Source organism: Mauremys reevesii, linkage group 14, assembly GCF_016161935.1.
Source record: "Mauremys reevesii isolate NIE-2019 linkage group 14, ASM1616193v1, whole genome shotgun sequence".
NCBI classification, from domain to species: domain Eukaryota; kingdom Metazoa; phylum Chordata; order Testudines; family Geoemydidae; genus Mauremys; species Mauremys reevesii.
Window position 1 is genome coordinate 23,267,668 of NC_052636.1, and position 7,989 is coordinate 23,275,656.

At 57.9% G+C, this 7,989-nt stretch overlaps 1 non-coding gene across 1 annotated transcript; it reads right to left on the reverse strand.

Annotated features, from left to right (window-relative positions):
• Positions 1-6,249: 6,249 nt before the first annotated feature.
• On the reverse strand, positions 6,250-6,321 carry TRNAC-GCA. The gene has a single exon. It is a non-coding gene; the product is annotated as a tRNA-Cys (tRNA).
• Positions 6,322-7,989: the final 1,668 nt, after the last annotated feature.

The window sequence follows — 7,989 nt, forward strand, 5'->3', positions numbered from 1 at the left end:
CGGCGAGGTCGCGGCCGGACCCTGGGGATGGGCGCGCGGCTCCTGCTTCCGGGTCCAGCTGTGACCTCGGCCGGGCGCGGAGTGGCTCCTGCCCGGCCCCAGGTCCAGCCGGACGGCGCAGCTCCTGCCTGCTGGGGTCGGGTCCAGCGGGGCGCGGCTCCTGCCTGCCCGGTCCGGGTCCAGCCGTGGGGGCTTGGCTCCTGCCTGGCCGGGCCCGGGGCCAGCCGGGGGGGCGCGCGGCTTCTGCCTGCCCAGGTCCGGGTCCAGCCGGGCGCGCGGCTCCTGCCTGCCCGGTCGGGTCCAGCAGGGGCGCGGCTCCTGCCTGCCCAGGTCGGGTCCAGCTGGGGCGGGCGGCTCCTGCCTGCCCGGTCCGGGTCCAGCTGGGGGCGCGGCTCCTGCCTGCCCGGTCGGGTCCAGCCGGGAGGGCGGCTCCTGCCTGCCCGGTCGGGTCCAGCCGGGGCGCGGCTCCTGCCTGCCCGGTCGGGTCCAGCCGGGGCGCGGCTCCTGCCTGCCTGGCCCCGGTCCGGGTCCAGCGGGGCGCGGCTCCTGCCTGCCTGGGTCGGGTCCAGCGGGGGCGGCTCCTGCCTGCCCGGGCGGCTCCTGCCTGCCCGGGTCCAGCGGGGCGGCTCCTGCCTGCCCTGCCCCGGTCCGGGTCCAGCGGGGGACGGCTCCTGCCTGCCTGGGTCCAGCGGGGGCGGCTCCTGCCTGCCCTGCCCCCGGGTCCGGGTCCAGCGGGGGACGGCTCCTGCCTGCCTGGGTCCAGCGGGGCGGCTCCTGCCTGCCCTGCCCCGGTCCGGGTCCAGCTGGGGCGCGGCTCCTGCCTGCCCGGTCGGGTCCAGCCGGGAGGGCGGCTCCTGCCTGCCCGGTCGGGTCCAGCCGGGGCGCGGCTCCTGCCTGCCCGGGTCCGGGTCCAGCCGGGGCGCGGCTCCTGCCTGCCCTGCCCCCGGGTCCGGGTCCAGCGGGGGGGGGCGCGGCTCCTGCCTGCCCGGGTCGGGTCCAGCTGGGGCGCGGCTCCTGCCTGCCCGGGTCGGGTCCAGCCGGGGAGGGGGGCGCGGCTCCTGTCTGCCCGGGTCGGGTCCAGCCGGGGGGGTGCGGCTCCTGCCTGCCCGGGTCCGGGTCCAGCCGGGGGGGGGGCGCGGCTCCTGCCTGCCCGGCCCCGGGTCCGGGTCCAGCGGGGCGGCTCCTGCCTGCCCGACCCCGGTCCGGGTCCAGGAGGCGGCTCCTGCCTGCCCGGGTCCAGCGGGGGGGGCGGCTCCTGCCTGCCCTGCGCCCGGGTCCGGGTCCAGCGGGGGGGGACGGCTCCTGCCTGCCTGGCCCCCGGGTCCGGGTCCAGCCGGGCGGTGCAGCTCCTGCCTGCCCGGCCCCCGGGGTTGGCCCCGGGTCCAGGTAGGATGGTAAGGGAACAGGGAGGGTGTGTTGGATAGAGGGCAGGGGAGTTGTGGGGGGGGAATGGATTAGTGTCAGAGCGGTCAGAGGGCAGGGAACAGGGGGATTGAACGGGGCAAGCGGGGGGGAGGCAGTCAGAAAGGAGAAGGGGTTGAATGGGGCAGTTAGGGGTAGGGATTCCAGGGACAGTCAGGGGACAGAGAGAAGGGGTGGTTGGATGGGGTAGGGGTCCCAGGGTGCCATCACGAATCAGAGAAGGGGTTGGATGGGGTGGCAAGGGGCAGTCGGGGCAGGGCAAGGGGTGGATAGGGGATGGGTCCTGGGGTGGGGCTGTCAAGGAACATGGGGTTGGATGGGGCAGGAGTCCCAGGGGGGCATGACCCCTCATGGGGTGAGGAGGAGGGAACCGGTTGTTAGCATTTTGGCAGCTCATCACTGCCCGTAGCTATACATTTATGACACCCTGTAAATAGCAATCTGCAGAATCTGATTCTGAGAAAGGGCAGGGTGAAGGGAAGTGGCTTCAGCAGATTTACTGAGCATGCTCAATGCACCATAAGTAGCAAATTCCTACATGCAGCAGTTTCTCACACTACACCTGAGGCAGCATGAGGCCGGGGCTCCATCGCTGTCCAGACCCCACCCAAGAGCAGATCCCCAGGGGCTGCGAGACCCTCAGCTTCTGGGACCTGTGTGTGGAGTCTCTCTTCTGCCCCACCCAGGGCTGCCCCTGGGATCCCTCTGGCCCCTGGTGCCTGCAGCCTCTGGCCACTGCTCCAGCCCCTTCCTGGCTCCTTCAAGCCCAACCCAGGCTGCAGCTGCCACACTCACCGGGCCAAGGACTTTCTGAGGTGGGAACTAGCCCCATCTCTGCCAAAGCCCCGCCCCCAGGAGCTGCCCCGCCTCTAGGCTGTGCCAGAGCCCCGCCCCCAGGAGCTGCCCCGCCCCTGCTCTGTGCTAGTGCCCCGCCCCCCGGCCGTGCCAGAGCCCCGCCCCCAGGAGCTGCCCCGCCCCAATCTGTGCCAAAGCCCCACCCCAGGAGCTGCCCTGCCCAGTTTGGTTTGTTTTTGCCGGGGTGTGTGTGTGTGATCCAGATGGAGTTAGAAGAAGTTGGGCGGCAGAGGCTCAGGGAGATTGAGGGGAACCCCCTGGGTGTTCCAGTGTTGGCCAGGGATTGTACAGCACCTAGCGCAATATGGGGTCCCAGAGCTGTAACTAGCTATTTTTGCACTCAAAGCAAGAATATAAAAGTGCCTCCCCCCACTGGGCCACCCCGCCCCCTTGAAACACCTCCCCAGCGCTGCCCAGCCCTGTGGAAACAAAGTCCCCAGCACTGCCCGCCCCAACGAAACAAACCCGCCTTCCCAGCGCCGCCCCACTGAACCAGGTGTGGGCCAAAAAGGAAGGTTGGGGGGAGGGGGAAGAAATGGCACCCGTAGGGTGACCAGATCACAGCAGTAAAATAGGACCTGCCCCCTCCCCGCTCGTCCCCATCATCACACCCCTCTTCAACCCCTAGCTCCCCACTGGCCTGCTGCGTTCCTCCTAGTCAGTCCCCCACCCACCACACGCCTCCTTTCACCTCCTCCTCCCGGCCAGAAACCCCATCCCTGCCCCTTGAGCCCCTGCTGGCTCACTGCTCACCTCTGTGCCCACCTGCCACTTGCCCACCCGCCTCCGACTCGCCCGCCCCCCAGTATAAAGCCTCATTCAAAGACCCAGGGGTCACCATATTACTGCACACAGCAGTCACTCAGTGCAGTTGTAGATAAATCTCTCCATTATGCATTTTTGTATAACTTGCCTATGACTTTGTATTGAACCTTGGTAATATGTTATAGGGGGCCCCTAAGGTAGTGTAATTAAGGTAATAGAAAAATGTCTTTTTGCTAGAAGTAGAATAAGATCTTCCCCCCACTTTGTAATCAGTTGCCCTGTGGAGTGAATGAGGTGGGACTGAGGAAGGCGTGGAAGGCAGCACCTCCAGACAGCTGCAACCCTTGGAGAGGGGCTGGGAGCCCGACCAAGGCCAATCATATCTGGCAAGTGGGCTGGCTAGAGAAGAGCCGACACACTGACGGCCTCGGGGGTTAGGAGCAAGCACCTTCCTGTGGGAACCCCTCTGTGCAGCACTGGGACAACCCCCAGCCCAGAGAAAAGCAGCAAAAAGGACCAACAGACACTGTCCCAGATTTTGAATCTGAGAGATTTGCCCCTCTCCATCCGCCGACTCGCAGCTGACCTCCTCACCCCCCCCCCAAGTATGGACCCCCCAGGGGTCACTATATTACTGCACACAGCAGTCAATCAATACAGTACCAAACATTAAAATACTGAAAATGGCGCCCCCCTCCATCCACCGACTCGCCGCTCGCCTCCTCACCCCGCCCCAAGTATCAGTGGCAGCAGGTTTGTAGAAGTTTTGGTGGTGCCCAGACCACTCAGAGCCTGCCCCCCCCCCCCGAACTCTTCCCCACACTTGCCTAAGGCTCTGCAAGGGAGTTTGGGTTGGGGGAGGAGGTCTGGGGTGCAGGCCCTGGATTGGGGCAGGGGATTGGAGTGTAGGATGGTTGAGAGGTTGCGCTCTGGGATGGAGTCAGGTGCAGGCTCTAGAATGGAGTTTGGGTGCTGGATGCAGGCTCCGGGCAGGGGCACAGAGTCAGGGCTCTAGGCACCAGCAAAGCAAGCAGGTGCCTGGAGCAGCCCATTTGCAGGGGCGGCAGCCGGCAGGGATTGAGCCTGGGAGCTGTAGTTCCTTGGTTAACTCCCTGCCTATAGAGCCAGCCCTGGAGCAGGGAAAGAACCAAATTTCCCAGCATTCCCTTGGCTGCTATCAACAGGAAAGGGAGGGGGAGGGAGTATGGTAGCCGAAACCTCATGCTGCACCTCGCTGTGAATGGAGAGGGGGGTGGCACTGTGAATGGGGAACAAATGTGCCCAAGGAGTAGGCGGCTTTGGCCCAGAAGCAGCAAAATTCATCAAACATAGAACTGGTTCTGACTTATTTCCTTGGTCTTAAAAGAGAACAACAAGGACCTGAGTCTCCTCCCTGTCAATAACTCCCTGCTCAGCCAATCAGGGTAGAGACTGAGGACAGGAGGCTGAGGGTTCTCACCAGAGAGCCCAAAGGATGGCCCAGGTCACTGGTGGGGATCACTGCCCGAGCACTAGTTCAGCCCCACATTTTGAGCACTCTCCCGCAACACACACCCCTCTCCTGGTGTTGAGAGGGGAACAGGAGAAAGGACAAAAGGTGAAACAAAAAGGACAAACCCCAATGTCCCCAGTGATTCTAAGGGACAAAATCCCAGGGGCAGAATAAAATTCTGCCTCCTTAAGCTCATGTTTTCCATGCCTAGAATTCAACTGTCACCACGTGGATCAGACTGAACAGGTTTCAAACCTCGAGGAGGCTCTTACCTTCTAAACAGGGACGGCTGTTTTCTAGTAAAATCACTGAAAGGGAAAGAGAAAACTCGAAAGAGGTTCCTCCTGGCGCTCACGTCCGTGAACCCGAATACTCTCTCAGTCCTCAGAGAGAGACCTGGAGAAGGAGACTTGCTGGAGCAAAGCCACAGGGGTCTCTGAGGTTTCCCTGGCCCCTCGCCCCTGTCCTGCCTGGCTGATGTCAGCATCTCTCTGTGAGGTCACCACCTCCCCACCACCTTTGACCAATAGGCTGAGGTCCTGCCAAAGGCCTTTGTGATGTCACTGCCGCACCCCTCCCTTGCTGGGCTAATGTCCTGGTCCTGGCCAGGCACTTTGCAGGTTTGAGCTGCTCCCTGGGGATCACCCCACTCAAGGAGCGTTCGTTCTAGGCAGCAAGCCGGCTAGACAGGGAAACATCAGACGCTGCTCCCAATGCTACACTCAGTTTTTCAGAAATTAGTCGACTTTATGGCCAGAAGACACCATTAGAGCATCTAATCTGACCCCCTGCATATCACAGGCCTCCTGTAGGACACAAGAGCTACTTTTGAGGCAAACACATTCCAGAAAGGCATCTAGTCTTCATGAAATGACATCAGGAGATGGAGACTCCACCACTTTCCTTGGTAGCTTGTTCCTGTGGTGAATCATCCTCGCTGTTGAATTTTTGTGCCTTAGTTGTAATATGAATTTGTCTCTTTTCACCTTCCAGCCATTGGCTCTTGTTAGGCCTTTCTCTGCTCGATTCAAGAGCCCTTTAATACCCAATCTTATCTCTCCATTAAGGCACTTCAACACTTCAGTGAAGTCACCTTTCAATCTTCTTTTGATAAGCTAAACAGGTTGAGCTCTTTCAATAGCTCCCTAGAAGGTATTTTTTCCAGTCCTCAGAACATTAGGTGGCTCTTTGCTGCCCCAGCTCCAATTTCACAACATCTTTTTCAAACGAGGACACCAAAACTGGAGGCAGTATTCCAGTATCAGTCTCACTGATGCCGTGTCACCTCCTGTGACATTATTGACATAATCTGTAACTGTATAGCTCACCGTTGCGACCACTGTTCTATATTTGCAGCCAATATTACAGAGAAGTGGTCGTGTAAGGGGTCTATGGAGAGGTTCTGATTGGCTGATTATAATGATGCTATCTCTAGATGTGTATCGTTTTTTTGTAGTTGACATTATGAATATTAGCTCTATGCTGCCTGTATTTCAAAATTGTGCTCTGCTTCAGGGAATGATCCCTTTGTTTAATTGATGAAAACATAAACTAAACACTTAGAGGATTGGAACTGATTTCAGCAGATGGACAGCTTTGCTAGGTTTTTATGCATTTGGACAGCAAAATGTTGAGTGTTCACATTCATTTCAAGCATCCTCGTATGGTGGAGCTCCTGAACATAATGGAGAATGGAAATGTTTTTCTTTTCTTTAAGAGGGCACTTGGGTTTGAACAAAGGACCACTTGATCTGCAATCAAACACTCTACCACTGAGCTATACCCCCATTACAACAGGAGTATGGAATCGTGATCTCCAGGACTTTGAAGGACAGATCCTGCTTCATCGAGCTCCTTTGCCATTCCCAGACCACAGGTGGTTTTAAAAATGGGGTTTGATTAAACTTCTTAAATGTGGTAAACACCACAGCTTGCACACCCACCAATATAGCTTCTCCCCATGACAGAGCTGCCACCTCCTGGGGAAGTGGATTGACTACACCAACAGGAAAACTCTCCCCCCTCAGCATGGAGCAGTGGTTCTCAAGCTGTGGGTCAGGACCACAAAGTGGGTTGTGATCCTGTTTTAATGGGGTCACCAGGGCTGGCATTAGACTTGTTGGGTCCTGGGGCTGAAGCCAAAAGTCTGAGCCCCCCAACCCAGGGCTGAATCCCTCAGGCTTTGGTTTTGCCCTCCCCCCACTGGGGCTCAGTTTTTGGCACCCCCCCTACCCCCCCGAGTGGAGGGGCTTGGTCTCTCTTTCCAGGGCTATGTATTAAGTTATTTTGGCAGAAGGAGGTTGCAGTGAAAGGACGTTTGAGAAACCCTGGCACAGAGCATCTCCATTACTGAGCTGCAGCAGCATAGACTCACTGTTTGAAATATTGACCTGGCCTTAGCCTCTGAATATGTCTAGGCTTGGCTCCCTATGGCACCATGGGTGATCAGACCCTGGAAGTACAGCCATGGAGACACCACACACCAGCCTTGCCTAGCTGGCAAGGATCAAACCTTTACAGAAAGACACCCACGGTTTTCTAGTTCAGCTCCCTAAGGCCTCAGCCACAACCACTTAACACAGGGGCCTTTCTACACTCTGGTTCTGTTCTCACTGAAGGGTCATTACAAATTGTTTGCTCAGACCAGCTTCCCCAGCACACTCACTGCTGTGCAGCTCTGTACGTGTGGCCATGGCTGAACAGCAAGAATTCCTGCCCATTTCCCTACTGGCTGGATCATGATGAGGGTGTGTTTGTGGTTAATGATGCTGCTGTAGATTGTTCATTCCCTGCCCTGGAAATTCAGACAGTCCCTTTTCCCGTTGTATTGCCAGCACCGCTGTGAGTCCAATAACAGAGGCAGGTTTTCTCTGGGCACTGAGATTTTTGAGAGCATTGGTGGCTCCTTTCTTTCCTCACCCTGGAGTAAACTCAGCTTTTTATTCCATCCTTGATGACTCATGGAATAACAGCAGTAGCATGAAGAGGAGAGTGAATATCTCACTGCCAGGGGGAAGGTGGACGCATTCCCTCTGTCTGACCATTGCCATTGCAGGAGAGAAGGTTTCAGTGGAATCGAATGCCCTGGCTCAGACAATAGACACGGGGAGGTTTTGCTGTTCATGGATCTGTGCAAAGGAAATTGTGTGTCTGTGTAAAAATGAGGAGGGATATGAAATGCCCACGTGGTGGTGCCTAAGGCAAAAGGGAACCCTAGAGGATTAGAATAGGATAAGTTCTCAAGCAACATGTTTCTTACTTTGCCCATCTGTTAGTTTTGATGATTATCGATGGAAAGATTTTGCCATTGGGTCGTGTGTTTACACAGAAATTGACATTTACCAACAAATACGTAATTCTTCCAAGCCTGCTGGTGGTGAGTTTAGAGGGACACACTCACTCCTCCCACCCCCCATGCCAGGCCTGTGCTCTCCAGAATGTCAACTTCCCACAGA